The sequence below is a fragment of the Somniosus microcephalus genome, chromosome 5 (genome assembly GCF_052327205.1).
Source record: "Somniosus microcephalus isolate GS21.2 chromosome 5, FLI_Smic_1.0, whole genome shotgun sequence".
In the NCBI taxonomy this organism is placed as follows: domain Eukaryota; kingdom Metazoa; phylum Chordata; class Chondrichthyes; order Squaliformes; family Somniosidae; genus Somniosus; species Somniosus microcephalus.
In genome coordinates, this window is record NC_140991.1 from 95,417,951 (window position 1) to 95,442,108 (window position 24,158).

Sequence of the window (24,158 nt, forward strand, 5' to 3'; positions counted from 1 at the left end):
GAACAGTGCTCACCTGATCCCAGCCAGCACATCGCACTAACTACGCCGCTGGGTCAGGTTAGCACAGCGCGCCGACATCAGAACCGGGCCACTGACAGGAAATCCACTGCGGGCCAGGTTTCAGATGTCGGCGCGCCGGGTAAGTGCACATCGGGGGCTTGCACGCGCGGCAAGCCCCCGACACCAAGTTCTGGGCCATTATTTGAAGAGCCTAAGTTCACGACACTTTTTGCATTTTAATTTTATTCATACAAAGTAAACTGTAAAAGTTTTAAGTTCAGTGTGATAGCTCGATACAAGACTGTTACACTCAAGGCTTATCATTCTGTCTTTTTACAATCCCCCCATCCCCATCTGAGGTGAAATTCTCAAATAAAGTCACCTAAGTATCTTCGCCAACATGGTCACTCGCTATTTCTCTATATTTATTCAATCTTTTTTTCTGTATGTTTGGTTATCCTTAGTGTAATCAAAACGTGTACTTTTGAGAGCTTCATCATTACTCCTTATCACAGATCAAGACACATAACTTCAAGAGGAGCTCATCATATCCAAAAGGATAAGGATGTTTTTCCAGAATAAGGTCACTGTAAGAATGATTGCTCTTAATGACTAGAATCATGAATAATAAAGAAAAACAATTAGAGTGGAGTATTTCCAAATCTTCCCTCTGCTATACTATAAAAGGAAAAGGAATCTGCTCAAATCTCAGGTGCCAATATATTTTTCTTATAAAATGTTTAATGTTTAGCATCTCGTCTTTTGGATGGGACGTTAAACCGAGGCCCCATCTGCTCTCTCAGGTGGATGTAAAAGATCCCATGGCACTATTAGAAGAGCAGGGCAGTTATCCCCGGTGTCCTGGCCAATATTTATCCCTCAATCAACATAACAAAAACAGATTATCTGGTTATTATCACATTGCTGTTTGTGGGAGCTTGCTGTGTGCAAATTGGCTGCCGCATTTGTACATTACAACAGTGGCTACACTTCAAAAGTACTTCATTGGCTGTAAAGTGCTTTGGGACGTCCTGAGGTCATGAAAGGTGCTATATAAATGCTAATCTTTCTTTCTCTAAGTTAGTGAGTATAAGCAGGTTATTCGATCATGGAGGAGCAGATCAGTTAGTTCCATGCCTAATCATGTTCTTCTCCTGACATCAAAACATGCACAGTTTTAGTTAGGGGTAACTGATAAGGTTTGATTGATATTTTTCCCCTTTCCCACTGCCAGTACACTGAGGCCAACTGAAGGCCACAACCAGCACCCCAGTTGAAATCAAGCAGCTTAACACAGAATGAACCCAGAACCTTTCTGCTTTGTAGCGTTCACTACCGTACGGAGAAGTGCTTTTACTCATTGTGTCATTGGGGGAAGATAAAAATGGATGGAAGAGAAAAACAAGTGCCTTCGCTTCAGGGAAGTGACGTGCTCCTGATGCAGAGATATGTGTAGGGAATGATCTCCAGGTTTTCACAAGAACGGTGCTGCATTTTGATGTAAGAGTTTAAGATGGAAATATTTATATTTGGAATGGGGACAACAAAGAGTGGTCTTCCATTTATCTGTTCATTGATGTGCTGTGGCAAACCAATGCCAAGCAGGAGCAAGAGGCCAGCAAATTGTATCTTCCGTCATCGTTCCAGCTTAGTTTTTCCACTGTATTTTTAACAGTTGCTAAAACCATTTTAATTTCCGACAGATAAAATCAGCTTAATCTCTTGTAGGATACGTTACATGTATCGGTTCACTTATGTATTTTATGAGTTACAAGCCAAATTTTAGTTAGAACCCATTATGAGCACATATGCAAGTAACACAAATCAATTTATGTCAAGATGCAAAAACTTTGATTTTTATCTTCACCTATTTCAAGCAGTAGAAGGGAAACAGAAAAGACTGCATGTTGCTTCAACTAGCTATTTCATCAGATCACAGTAGCACATGTGGCAAATTAAAAACTTTGAAACTTATGCTAATACTGACCTCATAAGATTTATCAATGAATTACAATGTATTCAATGTTCCAGGATTTTTAAAGCACTGCCTCTACTGCTGACCTCAGCCCCAGGAACATCTCTGACTCCATCCTTAGTCCTAGGAACACCTGTACTTCCGGTCTTCAGCCAAGGACCATCTCTGCTGGTCTCAGGTCCTGGACTTTGCATACAGCAAGACATAATCCCGTTTTGTTCTTGCTTCTGCTTGCACATGGTGTTTCACTCTATTCCCACTCTAGTTTTCTCTTCACCCGACCTCCCCGCTTCCTCAGTCCATGTTACATTCCCTGCTCAACTCCTCCACACCTGTCTCCATGCTCTGTTCCCACCTGACCCTTCAGTCCCCAGCCCATGTTCTGGACCACTCATGAGGAGATCTATTAATACCGTATAATAATGGTCACATTGCACACCTAAATTTCTACCTCTTTAACTCACTAACAGTGTTAACATCAGCCTGTTTTTAAATTAGCAGATCAAAAAGGAACTGAAATGAAAAATGTGTCCCTGTTTGTGCTGATAAGCTTGATGTTGTTTACTGGCACTATATTTAATTTATTGATGGAATATGTAGGTACCACAAAAAGTCACAGGAGTAGAAATGCTATCCAACTCAATTAAAATAAATTAAAATATATGGTTATTGGGGCTGCACTCACTGAAAATTTCTAACTTTAATCCCCTCTAACAGGATTTTCAAGTTGACTGATAAAATCTCCTGGCATGAGATTGAAAGGTATTAAAGTGCCTTCTGTGTTTACAATAGCCCAGAATAAAACAAAATCAATGTGGTAATAAAATTGTATTTTAATGTACTGTATATAACCATACATGGCCAAAACAGAACACTCAGCCATTGCGTGTCCTTTATACATCCTTCATATCTTCTGGTGAACTTAAGAACAATTCCTTCATAATTTCAATGACGAGACCAAGCTCTGGTTCAAACTGTTGCATAACAAACTCCCTTTGCTTTCATTTAAAATGTATTTCTTTCCAGGAAGGCAACATTGACAAAATTATTACCCCTTCCACTCACCCTATCAGAAAAAAAAACTGCCAGGAGACCATTTATTGGTCTGTAAGAGCTGCACGCAAACCAGTAAGGTAAAATCCTGACAGATTGTTTTTTGTTCCTATGCAAATCTTGAACATTTTGGGTGGGAAGGATTCTGTTGAATGCCAGAAGGTTTGATCTTCAATAGGCTTCCTTATTCAAAATGTTCCATTGGCTGAAAAAATTCACAAGAAGAATTACATAGTCATAGCCGAGAAAGTGGTGATATTAGTGGGTGAAGGTTTAAGGCATTTATATGATAAGTTTGCTGTTTGCTTTTCTAATGCTCTTGTTAGCTCTTTTATTTAAAATAGGCATTAGCACCTGCATTAAAAAAGTGGACGGAGGAGCATGAGATGATCGTATTAAATTTGCATTAGAAAAGCAGAGGACTGTCATGTGTTAAACTTTTGTCTACTAATACAGTCATTTCAAATTTTATGTAAATTCTGTGCTGAAGACTGAAATTCCACAATTTACTTTAGATCAACATTCCATTTTACATACTTAGAGGAGAAATTCAACTCATGACCATTCATTTTACACCAGAAAAACGTAAATCCAGGCGTTGAAAATCAAAGGTGGGCACCTCGTCCACCCCATTGTTGCCCATGGCCCATCTGATGCTCCTCCTAGTTCCATGAAAATGCAGCGGGCCAATACCAGCCCTGGACTTGCTTCCCTTGGCCTAACTTCTGCCCCCTCCCCAGGATATACCTGCGGGCCGACACAGCATTGGAGCCAGACAAAATTCTTCAGGCTGCAACTGGTAACTGCATCGGGACACCTGTTTGGCGTCCACAGCTCGCCGCTTCTATTCAAATGAGGACCGGTGCTGAATTTGGTTTGGGCCTCAGGCCAGCACTATCTTATTAATTTTAGGCTCTCGCTCCTCTGGGGCAAGAGGCCTTCCCATACCTGAAATAAGGCAAGTTAAAATGATGGAGGTTTGGAACGCGTCGTGATTGAACCCCCCTATCCCCGCATCTGATATTGCGCGGGAAATCCGAAAGTAAGTTCAGCGTATCCATCAGTGGCTTTTTAACTCAGCCAGCTCATTATCATTTTATTTCCGGGTTTGGCATTCGATTGCGCAACAGTGGGTGTGATAACGACCCCCATGACGCTATCTCAACTCCAGTATTTAAAGGACCAATTAAAGGAGAATGTGCGATGCACTGACAGGCCTTCCAAGCACACTGTCCACGATTGCAGAGAGGCTGGAGGAGTCTACTCAAGCATGAGTGGGTTGATGACATAGCACAGGGTATTGCGATGATGTGTTCTTGCATGGAAAGAGTGGCCAGCTCAGTGGAACAGCAAATGCTCCAATCAAATGAGAACATGCAGGCTTTGACCATGGCCATGCAAACTCTGGATGCCAACATGTATGCCACCTTAAATAGGATGACAGATACCTTAGCCTTAGCCTTACAATGCCACCCTGATCTGCACCAAAGTGCTCCCCATACAGTGTTAGCAGTGAAATGCAGATGGGCCATGAGAGGGATGATGGCAAAAGGGGATATGGAAGTGGGGACTCCACCCAAAACACTTCCACTTCTCACTCGCTGCCCCCCCCTCCCCACCCCCACCCACCACAGTCAGTAGCCCACATGCTCCCTTGTCCCCCTATGGTGGAGGTGGAGCAATCTCTGGCAGGGCCCTCACAGGCTCCAAAACCCTGAAGTCATCCGCCAAGAGCATCTCAGCAGTCAGAGCAGGGATCTGAGCAGCCAACCTCTAGCTCTGCTCAAGCCACAGTGGTTGCACCACATAGGGGCAGTAGGAAACGGAAGAGTAAAGCTTTGTAGTTGCACAAGGGTATGCATGAGGGTGTATGATAAAATGTGCTGTTGTTAAGTTTAGTTAAAGCGCATAAATATTATTCTTTTGCACTACTTTCCCGCCTTGCCCATTCTTGGCTGTTGGGTAGCAAGTCACCTTTTAAGTTGTTTGATGATGAATAGGAAGATATGAATTGGCAGGGACCTATGGGGGGGGGGGGATGTGCAAGGGGTGGTTGGTTGTTTGCAGGATTGCTTTGTGTCAGTGGCATTGGGAGTGAGGGGATGGGAAGAGTGGCCATTGCATATGCTTGTGACATATGTCCACTGGTGCAACCTAAGTGAACCTTGCATGAATAAGGGCATCCCTGGCATCCCGGGCAGCAATGTGGGTACCTGGGGGTGCATTACCCTCCTCACCTTCCTCCTCCTGGTCTTCATCCTGCCCAATGCACTGACATTTTTACTGATTTTAACCCCCACCCACACCCAAACCAACAATCTCCTCCATGTTGAAATTCTCCTTTCAAGACCAGGATAGGTGGCTCCATGGCCTCCTTAGATTGGACCTCGGACAAGGAGAAAGATGTCCATCATTAGCAGCAGCAACAGCCTGCTGTGGAGAGACCTGCAGGTGGTGAGCAGAGAGGGGAGCAGCAGAGAGGGGTCGAGGTCGCAGGAAGCACTACCCGTGTAACAGGATGTACAGGCAGAGGCTCAGCTTCCTTGACCTCTCAGAAGAGCAGCGCCTCCGGAGACTGAGGTTGTTGCGTCAGGTGGTGGTAGACAGCTGCAGCCTCCTAGAAGAAGACCTGCTCCATACTGACCGGATGGCCACGCATTACCAGTGGCTGTCAAAGTTACTACCACCCTCAATGTTTTTGCCTTCAGATCCTTCCAGGGCTGTGCCGGAGACATATCCAGGATCTTCTATTCAGCTGGACCTAAATGCATAAGGCTGATGGATTATTTGCCAGGGTCGGCAATATGTCAACTATGCCTGTGGTGATGCCAGTCAGAATGACTGAACGCTCGGGTTTGCGTCCCTGAATGGCTTCCCAGAGGTGCAGGGTGTCATCAACTGCATACGTGGGCAAATCCACACACCACCAGATCAACCAAGAGTATTCATAAATCGCAAGGGTTTCCATTCCAACAATGATCAGCTTGTGTGCAACCACAAGAAAAGATTTATGCAGGTGTACATCAGGTTCCCTGGGAGCAACCATGATGCTTTCATCATGCACAGCCTAAGCTCCACAACCTCTTTGGACTTGCAAGCAGACTTACAGGGTAGATGTTAGGGGACAAAGGATACCCCCTTCAAACTTGGCGGATGAAACCCGTGAGAAACCTGACCAATGAAGCCCAAGTGTGGTACAGTGAAAGCCATATGACAACCAGATGTGTCATTGAGCAAGCAATCGGCATGCTGAAGATGTGCTTCAGGTGCCTGGGCAGGTCCAGCGAGGGTCTGCAGAATGTTTGTGGTGTGCTGCACTCTGCACAACATTATGCAGCAGCGAGGATTGGAGCTGCAGGAGGACCATGGCTCTGAGCGCACATCATCTGCAGAAGATTCCAATAAAGAGGAGGAGGACAAGGAGGAGGCGGAGGCGGTGGATGAAGATGGCACCCCCAATGCAGCACCAGCCACTCACTGCTACCCAAGATGCCAGGGATTCTCTTATAGCTGTAAGATTCAGTTAGTCACTCCCACTGGACCGATGTAACAATCAAATCCAACGGCCACTCTTCTCAACTCCCCCCCCACCTCAATTCCACCAACACAACGCCATCCTGCAACCAACCATCCAGCCGTTGCACATCCCCCCATTGGTACCCACCAATTTATGTCTTCCTATTCATCATTAGATCCGTGATTCTGAGAGTATGATGTTTTCCAATAACCACACGGATGCTGTAACTTAACAATAAACAGGTATTTACTGGAGTAGAGTAGTCTCAAGACTGGGGTACAGAGGCATGCTCAAGGCTTATATACAGGTGTGGTCACTGCCGGTACTACAGTATACAGGAGCTGTAAAAGTAGTTCTCTCTTAAAGGTGCATACACGACAATTCCTCCTCTTTTAGATTAGCAGTACCCATAATATTCAAATAACAATTAACACTTTAACATGTATATTAAACAACAATAGTCCATTTATAGATTCAGTCTTTGGGGCGGCTTCCTGATCCTTTCGGGATAGCGCCTTTCCTGAGGTTCTTGTTCTTGCTGCGGAGGCGATTCTGGCCCCTTTTCGTCGGTTAGTTCATCGGTTTCCACTGCTACTGGTTCGGAGGTAGATGCTACCGATATGTCGGGTTCATCCCCAGGTACTCGAGACATGGGGTTGACTCGTTCCTGTGATGCTAAGATCTGATCGACGTGGCGTCTCACAATGTTCTCCCCGACAACCACTGTGTACATTAATGGCCCCTGCCTTGTGCAGATCGTTCCGGGTTGCCATTTCTCTGTTCGGTAGTCACGGGCCAAGACTGGTTGTCCTACATTGAAGCTCCTTGTCGGCTTCTCATTGATGTGCTGGAATTGTTTATCCTCAACATTTCTTTGCACATTTGGTCTGAGCAAATCCAGATGAGATCTCAACCTTCGGTTAAAGAACATCATGGCTGGGGTCTGGTTGGTAACTACATGTGTCATGTTTCGGTAGGCTAATAAGAAATTGTCCACCTTATGCTGTAGTGGAATTTCATCGTCGCACATGGCCTTTATCGCCTTTTTAAAGGTTTGTACGAACCTCTCAGCCAATCCATTGGTGGCTGGATGATACGGGGTGGATGTGTAATGCCTTACCCCATTCCTTCTCGTAAATTTTCGAAACTCTTCGGACACAAACTGTGGTCCATTATCAGAGCAAATCTGCTCTGGCAAGCCGTTCCTGGCAAATATGGTCCGTAGGACTGCAATCGTCTTCTCTGTAGTGGTTGAGGACATTATTATCACCTCAGGCCATTTCGAATGAGCATCCACTGCTATTAAGAACATTGAGTCCATGAATGGACCAGCGAAATCAATATCCACCCGTTGCCATGGAGAGGAGGGCCACTCCCATGGGTGTAGAGGGGCATCTGGTGGTGCATTTTGGACCTTCTGGCATCCTGAGCAGCTCTTGGTTAGGTCTTCGATTTGTTGGTCGATTCCCGGCCACCACACATAAGCCCTAGCAAGGCTTTTCATTTTCACTCCCCCCAGATGACCTTCATGAAGCTCATTTAGCACTCTCTCCCTTAACTTAGGTGGAATCACCACTCTGGATCCACACATCACTGTCCCCTGGCATACAGACAGCTGTTCTCTTCTGGATGAGAATGCTGGCAACAGTGAGTCGCCATGTGTTGGCCATCCCCTCACCGTCAAATCATATACCTGAGACAGCGTCGGATCATTGCGGGTCTCCTTCTCTATATCCGCGTTCATTACTGGCAATCGTTCAATTATTGTCGAATAAAATATCTCAATCGGATCCACTGCTGGTGCTTCCTCCACAGTAGGCAGTGGCAGGCGCGATAGCCCATCAGTGTTTCCATGCTGTTTCCTGCCTTTATATTCTATTTCATATTGATTCGTCCCTAGAAACAGGGACCATCTTTGTAACCGTTGTGCAGTCATCACTGGAACGCCCTTCTTAGGATTAAAGATGGAGAGAAGTGGTTGGTGGTCAGTCAGCAAGGTGAATTTCTGCCCATGCAGATAGTGGTTGAATTTTTTTACTCCCCATCCTAGGCTGAGGGCCTCCCTGTCAATTTGGGTGTAGTTGCGCTCGGCTGAGGTTAGTGACCGAGACGCAAAGGCTACTGGCCTCTCCAACCCATTTGGGAATTTGTGCGACAGCACCGCTCCAATACCACAAGGTGATGCATCACATGCCAAACGAATTGGTAGTGCTGGGTTGAAATGGGCCAACACCTCGTTTGATGTGATCAATTCTTTACACTTCTGGAAAGCTCGTCTACGTTCGCCATTCCACTTCCATGGTACCCCTGTTTGCAGTAGGGTGTTCCGTGGGTGTAATACCATGGACAAATTTGGTAAGAACTTATGGTAGTAGTTTACCAGCCCGAGGAACGACCTCAGTTGTGAAACATTTTCCGGTGCTGGAGCCTTGACTACTGCCTCAATCTTTTCAGGGGACTTATGTAACCCCTCTTCATCGATGACGTGGCCACAATACGAGATCTGCTTCTGGAAAAACTCGCACTTGTGGCGATTAGCTCGTAGCCCATATTCCCTTAATCTGGTGAGCACCTTCTCCAGGTTGGCGAGGTGATCACTGTCATTTTCGCCCGTGACCAGGATGTCGTCCAAATAACACTGGGTCCCTGGAATCCCTTGCAGGACTTGATCCATCGCCCTTTGCCAAATAGCCGGAGCCGATGCTACCCTGAACACCAGCCGGTTGTATTGATAGAGACCTTTATGAGTGTTAATCGTAAGGTATTGTTTCGAGGCTTCTTCTACCTCCATTTGCAAGTACGCCTGGGCTAGATCAATTTTGGTGAAGCGTTTACCTCCAGATAGCGAGGCAAAAATATCCTCAATTCGTGGAAGCTGATATTGTACCGTATGAAGGACTGGGTTCACTGTCACCTTAAAATCCCCACAGATGCGGACCTTCTTTGGTTCCCCAGGCGTATTACTCAACAACCTCTTCATTACAGGAACGATGGGTGTAGCCCACTCGCTCCAGTCTACTTTGGACAGTACTCCTGAAAGTTCCAACCCTTCCAGCTCTGCTTTGACAGCTGGTCTGATCGCATAAGGCACTGGTCTGGCCTTAAGAAAGTTTGGGCTTGCATTTTCCTCTATTTAAATCATTGCTGTTATGCCTTTTAGTGTTCCGAGTCCCTCCTGGAACACTTCTTTTGTGTCAGTTAGCATTTTTGACAGTCGTCCAGGTGTGACGTCGTCATCCTTTTTGGCCTCAGCCTTCAGTGCCTGTATGGAATGCCAATCTAATTGTATCTTCCGGATTCATTCACGTCCTAGTAGTGGTGGTCCTCCATCTGGCAATACATATATGTCCATTTTAGGTATTTCCTGGCCGTTATATATCACTTTCACCCTTATTTTTCCTTTGGGGTAGACTTTTTGCCCCGTGTACGTCTTCAAGATAATCTCTGTAGCTTTCAAGGGTATATGTGAAAATAGCCGCTTGTAGTCCCTTTGGTTTATGACTGTTAGGGCTGATCCTGTGTCCAATTCCATTTTCACTTGGACTCCGTCTATCTTGAGTGTAACCCAGATAGTCTGGTGATCCTCCATTTTGGTTACTTTATGTAGTTTCAGACAACCCAGCTCCTTGCTTCCGGCGTCTGTGTCACTTTTCTGTTCGTCTGAACTACTGTCCATCACCTTGTGTACCTTTTTGTACTTCTCCTGTGGAGATTTCTTACTGTTGGTTTTCTTCCCAGACCTGCAGACTCTTGCTATGTGTCCTGCTTTTCCACACTGTCTGCACACTTGGTCCTTGAACCAACAATCCTTCTGGTCGTGTGTTGTTCTGCCGCAGCGATAGCACTTCCCTGTCCCATAGGACATTTCATTGGTGCCATATTCTTGCGGTCTCTGTTGTATCTCTGCAGCGCCCCTTGTGGCTGCTTCGTGTGATACTGCCATACTGAAAGCCTTGTCCAGCGTAAGATCCTTTTCTGATAGAAGCCGTTTCTGGGTTTCTTCACTTTGCAGCCCACACACAAACTTGTCCCTTAACGTATCTGCTAGTCCCGCTCCAAACTGGCAGTGTTTCGATAGCTTGCGCAGTTCCGTTAGGTACTCAGCATTGCTTTCGTCTTTGTGCTGGTTCCTTTTATGGAACTTAAATCGTTCTGCTATCAGCAGCGGTGTGGGGTTTAAGTGGTCCTGTAGGATTTCTACTATGCTTTCGAAATTCTTGTTCGCAGGCTTCTCTGGGGTTATTAGGTTTCGCAGTAACCCATAAGTTTTTGCACCCATGGAATTTAACAAAACCAGTGCTTTCCTAGCATCTGGCACTTCATTCGCCCTGCAGTACACCTCAATACGTTCCACATATGTCACCGAATCTTCGACTTCATTGTCGAACGTAGAGATACTGCCACTCTTCGGCATCCCTGGGTGTGATTTAACTGTCAAAAATGGCGTCTCCCGCGCTTCCCCTTCTTCTCCGCTGGCACAAAATGGCGTCTCCCGCGCTCTTCCTTCTTCTCCGCGGCTCAATGGTGTCTCCCGCGCTCTCACTTCTTCTCCCCGCGGACACTGTTCAGCCCTTGAGCCCTGGCTGTGCTCTGCGCGTTCTTTTTTTTTGTGCGCCTTTCCCGTTTCTGCTGCTTGGTCCTGAACCCGGCTGCTGCTTTACCCTCTCTCTCTCTGTTTTGTTTTTCCTCGACGCCACTCGGTTTTCAACCCCCGGCTGCGCCCTGTGCGCTTCACCCTCTGTCTTACCCCGTCGACGCTGCTCGGCTTTTTCTCAGCCATCGGTCGCCTCCAGCCGCCGCTGTTGGGGAAGGGTCTGCGCTGTACCTGTCGTCAGTCTATTGCTGATCGTCGTGGCTGGGGAACCAAGCCCGGCTCTCCACAGCCTCCCCTGCAATGTTCACTCTCTGCCGGATGACTGGGCGGTTGCTCGTGGTCGACGCCCGTGTTTCTGGCCTCGACTTTCTTCCACCGCCCTCCCAGAGCGAATCCTCAAAGGGAAATGCAGAGTTGCAGGTAGATTCAAATTGACACTCGTCGCCACTGTTAGATCCATGATTCTGAGAGTATGATGTTTTTCAATAACCACACGGATGCTGTAACTTAACAATCAACAGGTATTTACTGGAGTAGGGTAGTCTCAAGACTGGGGGTACAGAGGCATGCTCAAGGCTTATATACAGGTGTGGTCACTGCCGGTACTACAGTATACAGGAGCTGTCAAAGTAGTTCTCTCTTAAAGGTACATACACTACACCACTCAGCAACCAAAAATGGGCAACACGAGAAAGTGGTGCAAAGTAATAAATTTTAAGTGATTGTACTAAACAATGGAAACTTAACAACATAACATTTTCTCAAACACCCATGTGCTTACCCTTGTGCAACTACAAAGCTTTAGTCTTCCTTTAGTTACTGCTTCTACATGGTGCAACCACTGTGGCTTGAGCTGAGGTAGAGGCAGGCTGCTCAGATCCCTGCTCTGGCTGTTGAGATGCTCTTGGCTGATGACCTTTGGGTGTTGGAGCCCATGAGGGCCCCGCCAAAGACTGCTCCACCCGCATCTGTGCAGGGGCAGACTCGGCAATTGTGCTGGGTACTGGCTGAGGTGGGGGCCATAGGTGAGAAGTGAGAGCTCTTTGAGTGGAGTTCCCACTTCCATGTCCTTATTTGCCATCACCCCTCTCATGGGCCTCCCACACTTCATTCCTACCACTTTGCTGGAGAGCAGCTTGGTGCAGATCAGTGACACTCTGAAAGGCCAAGGCTAAGTTATCTGTCATCCTATTTAAGGCGCCAGACATTTTGGAATTCAGAGTCTGCACAGCCGTTGTCAAGGCGTGCATGGACTCATTTGATTGCCTCGACTGATGTTCCACAGTGTTGGCCAATCTATCCATGGAAGAAGATATCATCGCAATGCCCTGCGACATCAACCTACTCATGCTCGAGCTGGACTCCTCCATTCTCTCTGCAATCATGGACAGTGGAAAGCCTCCCAGGACGTCGCAGATTCTCTGCTGCCCCTCAATGATTACCCTTCTCAACGATGGCCGCGGGGTACAGCATCTGTGTCCAGCTGAACAGAGCTTGGAGAGGGTTGCGCCCCCCAATGTGGACTCTCCACAGCTGAACCTGCCTCCACTGTCTGCTCTTGCTCACGTGTGAACTGTGAGTCACCAGGTGAAAACCCAACTACCTGTCTAACTGGACCCACTGAAGAGCGAGTACCTGCACTGGTGGATGGTCTTCATGAGTTCTGGATGGTGAACCTCAGAAGGAAACAGCACCGCAGAGGATTCATTATCCGGGAGCTCCACCGACTGGTGCTGCACACGTGAAGGCCCTGGCAGAGAGAAAAGATATGAATTAGTACTGGCAAGGTAAGAATGTTGCAACTTATCATTATGATGAAGATGATCATATTTCACTGGCTGCTGAAACCAAGTCAACATGACTGAGTGTTGCATGGCATGTGGGTCACTGATATTTAATTCTGTCACCAGGTAGCTGCAAGGTCCCAGTCCCTCCATCTCCGATGGTTAGGATCGTGGAATCACCACTGATCTCCAGCGCCTCCTCCTCTGCAGCTGTCAACTGGGAAATCTGTGGAGAATCACTTCCAGTCCACTCCCTCTCCCTACTGTTCTGTGCTCTCTTCTCATGCAATGGGCGAAAGAACAGACCTATGAGTGAGTGTAATGGCATGTGTTCACCCAATGGATGCAGTGTATTTGGTGAGGGTGACTATCATGGAGAGACATGAAATTGCATGAGTGGCAGTGGTGGATGGATAGATGGGGTTGTGAGGAAGTGCATAGAAAGAGAACAATGGGTGCACTTGCAAGGTAAGTGGGTGTGAAGAGTTATGTGATGGAGTGGGCTTGGCAAGGCAGAGTGAGAGGCGCGAATGAGCACAGCAGGATGTAGGTGAATGTGCAACTGTATTCGCCTTTCCTGACCTGCTTAGGTCATTAAAGTGCTTCATCCATTGAATCCAGGAGTTTTGGCACAATGCTCCTGCTGCTGACTTCCTCAGCCACCTCCAGCCACGCCTTCTTTGTTGCAGCAGCAGGTTTCGTCCTCCCGTTGCTGGGGAAGAGTATCGCTCTCTCCGTCTCCTCACTGCACCCAGCAGTACATCAAGCGAGGCCTCGTTAAATTGAGCTCTTGACCATCAGGAATCCATCATAGAACCTCTCCCTTTCTTTGCTCAAAATCCTAACTCCTTCAAATTCCATCTTTGGATTAGCCCTTCAAATTCTCCATTGGAATTCGACGCCAAACCCAGAAGTAATATTATAATTAGGTGACTGAGTTAAAATACCACAGACAAACACATTCAAAGTTCTTCCGGGTTTCCCACCCCAAATCATAACCAGCGCCCCCTCCTCACCCCCACCGCCCCCCCCCCCTCCGCCCCCTGTCACCTCGCTCTGAATGCACCTCAGTGTTACTATCAGGACCATTGTGTTGGAAAGTCCTTTGAAGGAAATAAAAATAGCAAGAATAAAAATGCTGTAGGTAATCTTGCTGAAGAGGCAATTGATAGAGTAAAGAAACATTTAACCTTCAAAAGAATCCATCAAAAACACAGTCAAAAATATATATATTATTGATGTAAAAAAAGGCTGCAGTACTTTGACAACTATGAATTCCTTTGATGGTCCTACCCATCTCTCATCAAATGTTTTCAACTAACCCTGAAGAGCAGCAAGGCTAAAGGTTTTATCTGTTCAAATCTAAAATACTTCTCATCTGTCTACAGATAAAATGTTACAAAAGCAATTCATCAAGAAAATGTTAAGTCTTCACTTGATTAATCTATCACCGAATACAATCAGTCACATTTCAAAGGAAAAGTGACAAGGCAGAGAGTGTTTATAGCAGGACCTTGTATAATGTGAGAGAGAGCACATTAAATAGACACTTCAGCAAAATGAATGGAGAAAATGGGCGCATAAGTAAAACTGAAATGACTTCCAGAGTACCTTGGTTAAGTAGCTAAAGAATATGATGGTATAATTAATATATCATAAATGTAATAACTGAGTTCCAAAGATGTTTCAACTTAATGAACAATTGGATTCTCTAATGCTCGGCTCTGGTGAAAAGTAGGAACTAAAATCCACTGTAGCCATGCTACGAACAGACAATATTTACACATTTAACTAAAACAGACGGCAAGCGACAGCTGACCGGTGGGCAGGAGAGCAAGTTTGAGTGGCCAGAGGCCATCGGCCGGCACCGAAGGAAGGATCGCCGGCAAGTAGATAAGTCACGGGAGGGGGTTTCAGGAGGGTCTTGTGGGAGGGAAAGCGGGGAGTCGGGGGCAGGGGTGAAAACATATAAGATTCTGAGGGGGATTGACAGGGTAGATGCTGAGAGGTTATTTCCTCTGGCTGCAGAGTCTAGAGCTAGATGGCATTAGTCTCACGATAAGGTGTCGGCCATTTAAGACTGAGTACAGAGGAGAAATGTCTTCAATCAGAGGGTTGTGAATCTTTAGAATTCTTTACCCAATAGGCTGTGGATGCTGAATCATTGAGTATATTCAAGACTGAGAGAGATAGATTTCGCGACTCTAGGGGAGTCAAGGGATATAGAGGTTTTCTTTTAAATTGTTCATGGGATGTGGGCATCGTTAGCAAGGCCAGCATTTATTGCCCATCCCTTATTGCCCTTGAGAAGATGGTGGTGAGCCGCCTTCTTGAACCACTGCAGTCCATGTGTGAAGATATTCCCACAGTGCTGTTAGGGAGGGAGTTCCAGGATTTTGACCCAGCGACAATGAAGGAATGGCGATATATTTCCAAGTCAGGATGGTGTGTGACTTGGAGGGGAACTTGCAGGTGATAGTGTTCCCATGCGCCTGCTGCCCTTGTCCTTCTATGCGGTAGAAGTCATGGGTTTTGGAGGTGCTGCTGAAGAAGACTTGGTGAGTTGCTGCAGTGCATCTTGTAGATGGTACACACTGCAGCCACAGTGCGCCGGTGGTGGTGGGAGTGAATGTTTAAGGTGGTGGATGGGGTGCCAATCAAGCGGGCTGCTTTGTCTTGGATGGTGTCGAGCTTCTTGAGTGTTGTTGGAGCTGCACTCATCCAGGCAAGTGGAGAGTATTCCATCACACTCCTTACTTGTGCCTTGTAGATGGTGGAAAGGTTTTGGGGAGTCAGGAGGTGAGACACTTGCTGCAGAATACCTAGCCTCTGACCTGCTCTTGTTGCCACAGTATTTATGTGGCTGGTCCAGTTAAGTTTCTGGTCAATGGTGACACCCCAGGATGTTGATGGTGGGGGATTCGACGGTGGTAATGCCGTTGAATGTCAAGGGGCAAGGTTAAATGCTCACTTTTTGGAGATAGACATTGCCTGGCACTTGTGTGGCGCGAATGTTACCTGCCACTTATCAGCCCAAGCCTGAATGTCGGCCAGGTCTTGCTACATGCGGGCATGAACTTCTTCATTCTCTGAGAAGTTACAAATGGCACTGAACACTGTGCAATCATCAGCGAACATCTCCACTTCTGACTTTATGATGGAGAGAATGTCATTGATGAAGCAGCTGAAGGTGATTGGGCCTAGGACATTGCCCTGAGGAACTCCTGCAGCGATATCCTGGAGCTGTGATGATTGATCTCCAACAACCACAACTATCTTCCTTTGTGCTAGTATGACACCAGCCAGTGGAGAGTTTTCCCCCTGATTCCCACTGAACTCAATTTTATTGGGCTCCTTGATGCCACACTTGGTCAAATGCTGTCCTGATGTCAAGGGCAGTCACTCTCACCTCACCAGTCGGACAGGAAAGTGGAGTTGAGGTAGAAGATCAGCCATGATCTTATTGAATGGCAGAGTAGGCTCGAGAGGCCGTACGGTGTACTCCTGCTCCTAATTCTTATGTTCTTAGCGATGGCTGTGACTTCCCTATTGTACCTGGAGGAGCACTCATGCTCTTCCTGGCCCCACAAAGGAAAGTTTTCCACTTACATTGGAGGCCCTCCTCGTCCTCCCGACTACTGCCGACCTGCTGGGAAAGTTGCAGTAGCTTCTCCACCAGGTCTAGGTTAAAATTATGTCAATGAGACCCCAATTTGCATGAATTTATGAGGCTCCTGCCTTTTTCTGGTGGGCACCACGGCCACCAAACTGCAGTCAGCAGTTAAAATGTTGGCCAGCAGGTTTCCAGTGGGATTGGAGCAGCAAAGCAGACTGGTCCATCTTAAAGCCCCGCCCACCTCCTCCCGTTCCTGCTGGGTGAGCTGAGTTAAAACTAATCCCATAGTTTAAAAACAGAAGGCTGATTTTTTTTTTGTGTGTGTTTGTTAAGCTAAAGATACAAGTTTTGGTGCGTTAAGCTAAAGATACAAGTTCATCCTGGAATTTGGAGAGTAGCTTAAAATTGAATTTTTTCAAGCTAGAAAGTGGTTAGAAGTGGGGTACCTCAGAAGGTCGGTCTTGGGGTTCCTGTTACATAGAATATGGTTAAATGACTTGGACAAAAGTATTGAAGGAAAGGCATCAAAGCCTGCAAACGGTTCTAAATTTGGACAAAATGAGGAGCAATGCAAACAAATTTGAAAGGTTTTAGATTTATTAGGAAGCTGGCCAAGTTGTTGTCAAATGCAGTTCAATGTAGATGACTGTGAAACAATCAGTACAAAGGCAGAAAAACAGAAGAGGGTTTAAATATTGAATGGAACAGGGATATAGAAAGGGAAAAACCATTGAAATCAGTGCATGGTTGTAATAAAAACAAACAGGATACTGGGTTGCTTTGTTAGCGACAAAAAGTGGTATCATTTTCAAGACTTTGGTGACAGTGTCTAGCTTGAGTTGGATCCTCCAACCTATGCTCATGGTTAGTATGGTTTCACTCTGGCAGCTGAGTCTCGCAAAATTCCTACTAGGTAATAGAAGTAAAAAGAAGTGATGTTGCTACTCTATGAGATATTGGTTACATCCTATCTAGAATACTATGTGCAATATTAGTCTCACTATATGAAGACTATTGTAATACTTGAGTTGGCAAAACATATGGAAACCAAGATAATACCTGAGGGTAGATTTTATCTCCAGGCATGGAACGAGCCAGGCCTCGTTACCATGCCACCCACAAATGCATGCCCTGAAAGCACATCCCACTGCAGCTCACTGACATAATATTGGGCAGCTTAGATGCCAAGCCAGCCAGCAGACAGGTCCAGGGTGGTGGGGGAGGGAGTGAGCCCAGGGCCACGGTGTTCTTGTGGAGCCCTGATGATCAGGCCCCACAAAAATAATTCTGTACTTATTTACCAACGCCTGGGACAACTGGCTGGAGAGTGCATAAGACCACAATATAATTTAGAGGGATAACTCCGTCCATTTTTTGCCTCTAAATTGCATCGGAGTCCTACTTATGCAATACAATGCCAATTTGCATGCAGTAATGAGGTTCCTGCCTAATTCGGGTGGGCGTCTCTGGGCTGCCCAGTGGAAAGCCCAGTGAAATATAGCAGCAGGTGTAATCTGAGCGGGAACGGCCCAGTATGTGCAACTGTGCAATTTTAGGCCCAACAACATCTGTTTCTGCCGGGTTGGCCACGTTAAAAATGACCCTCTGATCTCGGGAATTGAAATTATGAAGAAAATTTATAGAGGATAAGTATCTTTAGCACTCCCAGTGCATAGCTTCCTGTAGGAAACCATATATCGGGATTTGGGCTTCCACCCCAATGATTCTCTGTCAATTAGCTCTAATGGTCAGAAAATCGCGGGGGCGCATAGTCAAACTCCTAATATGTACTCACTGCCCACAAGGATCTATGCTGGGAGGCACTGAAGATAAAAATATATCCCACAGTTTAAAAATTAGGAACAAATATAGGGATTTCAGGCGGAACAATTTGATTTAAAGAGCAAGAGATTCTGAAGGCCAATTTTGCTATCTTGGCAAAGTAAAGCTGGGTATGGCTAACTGCTAATTCAAAGCTAGCCACCAGAAGCTAAGCTGACTGTCCACAATTTCCCATATTGAGAAATTGCATAACCCCAGCCCATGATAAAGTAAATGGATGGAATATCATAGGCTGGCAGTTGGCTTCGCAGGAGTGTGTTCAGACAAAAATTGACACTGAAGCAAAGAAGGAGTCATTAGGATAGGTGACCAAAGGTCAAAGAGGTAGTTTTTAAGGAGTGTCTCAAAGGAGGAAGGAGAAATGGATAGGTTTAGTGAGGGAATTCCAGAGCTTAGGGCCTAGACAGCTGAAGGCTCGCCTGCTAATGGTGGGGCGAAGGAAGTGGGGATGCACAAGAAACCAGAATTGGTGGAATGCAGAGTTCCCGGATAGCTGTAGGGCTGAAGGAGGTTACAGGGAAGCAGAAGTTTCACTTCTGTATTGACAGTAGTACCCGAGCACATTGGGGTAGGAAATTAAACATTTCACATTCTTGCGGTACAAGGCTGGTACTCAGAAACGCTACTGGGGTAGAATAGAGGAAGCTTTACCACTGCCGTTAACCATGCTGTACATGACATTTGAGAACTTGATGCTGACGCAGTGGAGGGAATTTTCCCAGTACACGCTGGGGGTAGGAAACCAGAGCGTATCAGAAAATGATGGGTGTGCTGCTTATAATTCTCTGCCAGTTGCCTGCGATTTTCAGATACACGCTCATCACAGTCAGAATTCCTGCCACCAGAGCAAAATTCTAAAAGTACCCACTGTGTGCTTGATGAGCACAAAAAAACTCACCAATAGAAAAAGAAGAATTCAGATGATGGTTTTAATCAGATAGAAGTGCACTAGGAAGGAGAATTCAGCTCCCTGTTAACACCAGTTATTAAAGAGCAGAGCTCAGCATCTAACTGAATCTACATCCCTCAATTGGTGCCCTGAATTGGTCCGAGCATAACGTTATCACAGCGTAATATCTAGTCATTGGATTAATGGCCACATCCCCTGCATTCCACGTAGTGCACATGCTTCATTTGTTACTGCCCCTTCTGACCATTGTATAATAAATAGGAGGAAGAACATTTCCACACATTCTTGTGTTCATTTTATGTAAGCATGCAGCATCTTAATTAGCCCTACATTACAACAGCGACTACACTTCAAAAATACTTAATTGGCTAAAGCGCTTTGGGAGGTCCTGAGGTCGTGAAAAGCACTATATAAATTTCAAGTCTTTTTTAATTGATGTAGACAGCTTTGTGTAGGTTCAAACTATAAATATAACCACATAACTGTCCCACTTAGAGCTAGTAGTACAAATATTCACTCAACAACAGTGACTTGGATAGTGATCCTGAAATGAAGTAACAGGACTCTGTAAATGAAATAGCGTGTGTGGGTTTAAAACCAGACTGTTCGCATCCGCAAACCAATTTTTGATTTTTATGTTCTGTTAGCCAGTACTACCAAATCAATTTAGAACTCTTTCAGAACACTGGTACTATTCTGATTACTGGGATGATGACATTAGCCCTTCTTTTCTTTGGACCTGATTACACAGGTTGTACAAGAAGTCTGCTTTTATCCAGTTTCTTCCCCTGATCTCCTAGAGGCATCCCAGTGGGGAATAAAGTTTCACTACACCACCAGCCCTCCAGTATCTCATCCAAGTGCCCATATTTCATTCTGAACACAGACATGTGACAGTGAGTTATGTGACCACAGGGCCATCAAGCCCAATCCTATTCTCACTTGACGTCCACACACAGACTTTGCAACAAGGGTCAATGGATTGCAATCAGGAGCCAAACAAAACCTGGCTAAACCTAGCTGAAGTCAATTGTAGCTGCATCAAATGAGATCAGCTAACTCAGCACAGGCCAGGATTGAGCCACAGATAATTAGTTGGCTGACACTATTGGCTACCTGGGACACCTAAGAAAAGGGCCCCACGAATTTAGCAGTGGGACCAACACCTGCACAGATTGGGAGCAGGTCGCCACACTGCTAACTTGGTATACGTTGTGCCCATTTTATGCCTGAAAAATGGGTGCAATGCATATCAATTTCTACCCCATTGAATGGTCCAGATAAACAATTTATGAGAATTCCCCGTTAATGCCATCTCTCATTTTCTTCTCTTTTTAGTTTAAGAAGACAATCATGTCATCTCAATGTAATCAATGTTAATGCAGAACTGGGTTTTCCAATAATTAGATTTCCTGCTAAGTAGCAATTTGCAGATCACAAAGTTTGATGAAGGGCACGAGGAAATTAATTTACTGAGGGACACCTCTGAATGGATATTAATATCAGCATTTAGCAAAAAATCAGCCCAGTACATTTTCAGCAAAAGCACAGTTAATGAATACCACACATCTGCCAACTAAATTTTATGGAGAGAAAATGCTAAAAGATTTAGTCAAGAGTAGCATTATCAGGAGTAAAAGAGTAATAAACCCCTTATTTTGTTGAAAAGGTCCCTGAAATGTATCTATGGAGTATTCTGCACTCATAACATTTCAAGTAAACTGGGTTTAGAACATTAATTTTCAAAGATTGTTGTCAACATGCCTGAAAATATTGAATTAGCATCCACCGAGTCTCTTCAGCATAGATGCATTCATAAAGCACTCCTTAAAACAGAGTAGCTTTCCTGGCCAAAACATTTCCTCCTACTTTGTGTAAAGTCTTTATATCTGTAATAGTTCCCTTCAGATCATAAAATATTTTTTGTTATTATTCCAAGAAGTAAAATTTATTCTCTGCACAATTTCTATTGTGACCCCTTTAAATTGTTCTAGAAGTATAATTTTACTGAAATTCTAATTTGAACTATATCCAAACAAATGGGGTTTGTTTACTTGGGGGACTACAAAAGAAAGCAATTCAAAGCAAATTGATGAATCAGTTTATAATGTGATAAACCCTTTTCAATGTCCAAAGTATACTCATTTTGCAAATTAAGAATTGGTTGCCAGAATATTGCAATTAAAGTTTGGGATTCAAGTAGGGCCAATGTTATAAAATCTGCACTTCTACTGTTATGGCTGCAGAGCTAAAGATGGAGTTATGTGCATATACTGCCTTAAAAACAGCTAAAGATGCTGAACATTCTTATAGCCTATTGCAGACTGTTGTCATACTTCAGTGGCACTTCCTGTGGGTTGAATTTTGTCGCAATGTTTGTAGCGCCCAGCCTTCCTGCTCTATTTCTAACTACAGTGGAAGAACTGGCCTAGAAATTCAGTCGCGTTTGCGCCCACTTATGGGCTATAGAGTGGTTTGCGCCGGAAGTTTTTTCGCGCCCGAAATTCAGTTGGTCCGTAACATCGACGTTAGCCGGTAGCGCTGCGCCGGCACCGATGACGTCATCGGTGTGCGCAGCGCCCCGGTTCCAATGCAATTCCGGTCCGACCGCCAAATTCAGTTGCGGCCACCTCTCCCGTGGCGGCCGCAAACAGCGTTTGCAAAACGGTGCCTTGCAGCTCCGAGAGGCCGGCGCATAAAGGTGGAGGGGCGGCCGGCCGCTTTCCCGGCAGCCGCCTGGCCGCACCTCCCTCCCCGGACTCCTGCACCACCCCCCCGCGGCATTGGTGTGTCACTCCTGCGAGCCCGGCACTTCTCCGTGGTGCCGGGCTCATTTGCCGGGGGAATCCAGTGGCGATCTCACGGCTGCAGGCAGCTCCTCCTTAAGAGAAGGAGGAGGCCTGCAGTACCCCAGCCTGCCGCACCGCATCGGGTGCCGCAGCGACAGCTGGACGCCTGAAACTGACATTCTTCGCCCCAAACGAGGCGGCCAAACCCTCCAATAGCGCCTGCCTCCGTGTTGGGGCGGCGCAACTGAATTTCAGGCGGGCGCTACGGGAATCCGGCCGAGCGCTAAATTTCGGGCGCTAAAGACCTGGCGGGGCTATACCTAATTTCTAGGCCTCTTGCTCTTCTGTCTGTCTGTCTGTCTGTCTGTCTGTCAGTCTGTCCGTCCTCTATACACTCAAAAGTTATAGAGCGTACCTACATGTGTGTTACATCAAAAGAAAGCTTACGATTCCGGAACGGTCATCAGCGTATTTACTTTTCGGTGAGACAAAGATTGTGCCAACGGTATCCAAAAAACGTTCAAAATTCCGCTCATTAGCGGTTGACCAATCCTACGGGGCAATTAGCATTGAGTGACTATGAAGTCGAAGAGCTGTTATGATGTCAGAGCAGTTTTTGTGCTGTCATAAAGAAATCAATGCTTTCACTGTGCCCAGCCTACTCAGCTGGGGTGACTCGGGCCAGGCCTCTTCCTCTCTTCTCTATCTCCTTCCCTCACTCTCTCCTTCTCTCTCTCTCTCTCCTTCCCTCTCCCTCTCTCTCTCTCTCTCCTTCCCTCTCTCTCTCTCTCTCTCTCCTTCCCTCTCTGTCTCTCTCTCTCCTTCCCTCTCTGTCTCTGTCTCTGTCTCTCTCTCCTTCCCTCTCTGTCTCTCTCTCCTTCCCTCTCTCTCTCTCCTTCCATCTCTCTCTCTCTCTCTCCTTCCCTCTCTCTCTCTCTCTCCTTCCCTCTCTCTCTCTCTGTTTCTCTCTCCTTCCCTCTCTCTCTCTGTTTCTCTCTCCTTCCCTCTCTCTCTCTCTCTCCTTCCCTCTCTCTCTCTCTCTCCTTCCCTCTCTGTCTCTCTCTCTCCTTTCCTCTCTGTCTCTCTCTCTCCTTCCCTCTCTGTCTCTCTCTCTCCTTCCCTCTCTCTCTCTCTCTCTCCTTCCCTCTCTGTCTCTCTCTCCTTTCCTCTCTCTCTCTCTCCTTCCCTCTCTCTCTCTGTCTCTCCTTCCCTCTCTCTCTCTGTTTCTCTCTCCTTCCCTCTCTCTCTCTGTTTCTCTCTCCTTCCCTCTCTCTCTCTCTCTCCTTCCCTCTCTCTCTCTCTCTCCTTCCCTCTCTCTCTCTCCTTCCCTCTCTGTCTCTCTCTCTCTCTCTCCCCCCTCAGTCGCTCTCTCTCTCCCCCTCAGTCGCTCTCTCTCTATAGAGTCATAGAGTCATAGAGTTAAACAGCACGGATAGAGGCCCTTCGGCCCATCGTGTCTGCGCCGGCCATCAAGCCCTTTCTAATCTAATCCCATATTCCAGCATTTGGTCCGTAGCCTTGTATGCTATGGCATTTCAAGTGCTCATCCAAATGCTTCTTAAATGTTGTGAGGTTTCCTGCCTCCACAACCCTTTCAGGCAGTGAGTTCCAGACTCCAACCACCCTCTGGGTGAAAAAGTTCTTTCTCAAATCCCCTCTAAACCTCCCGCCCTTTACCTTGAATCTATGCCCCCTAGTTATTGACCCTTCTACTAAGGGAAAAAGCTCCTCAGTATCCATCCTATCTATGCCCCTCATAATTTTGTACACCTCAATCATGTCCCCCCTCAGCCTCCTCTGCTCCAAGGAAAACAAACTCAATCTGCCCAGTCTCTCTTCATAGCTGAAGCGCTCCAGCCCTGGTAACATCCTGGTGAATCTCCTCTGCACCCTCTCCAAAGCGTTCACATCCTTCCTGTAGTGTGGCGACCAGAACTGCACACAGTATTCCAGCTGTGGCCTAACCAGTGTTTTATACAGCTCCATCATAACCTCCTTGCTCTTATATTCTATGCCTCGGCTAATGAAGGCAAGTATCCCATATGCCTTTTTTACCACCTTATCCACCTGTTCCGCCG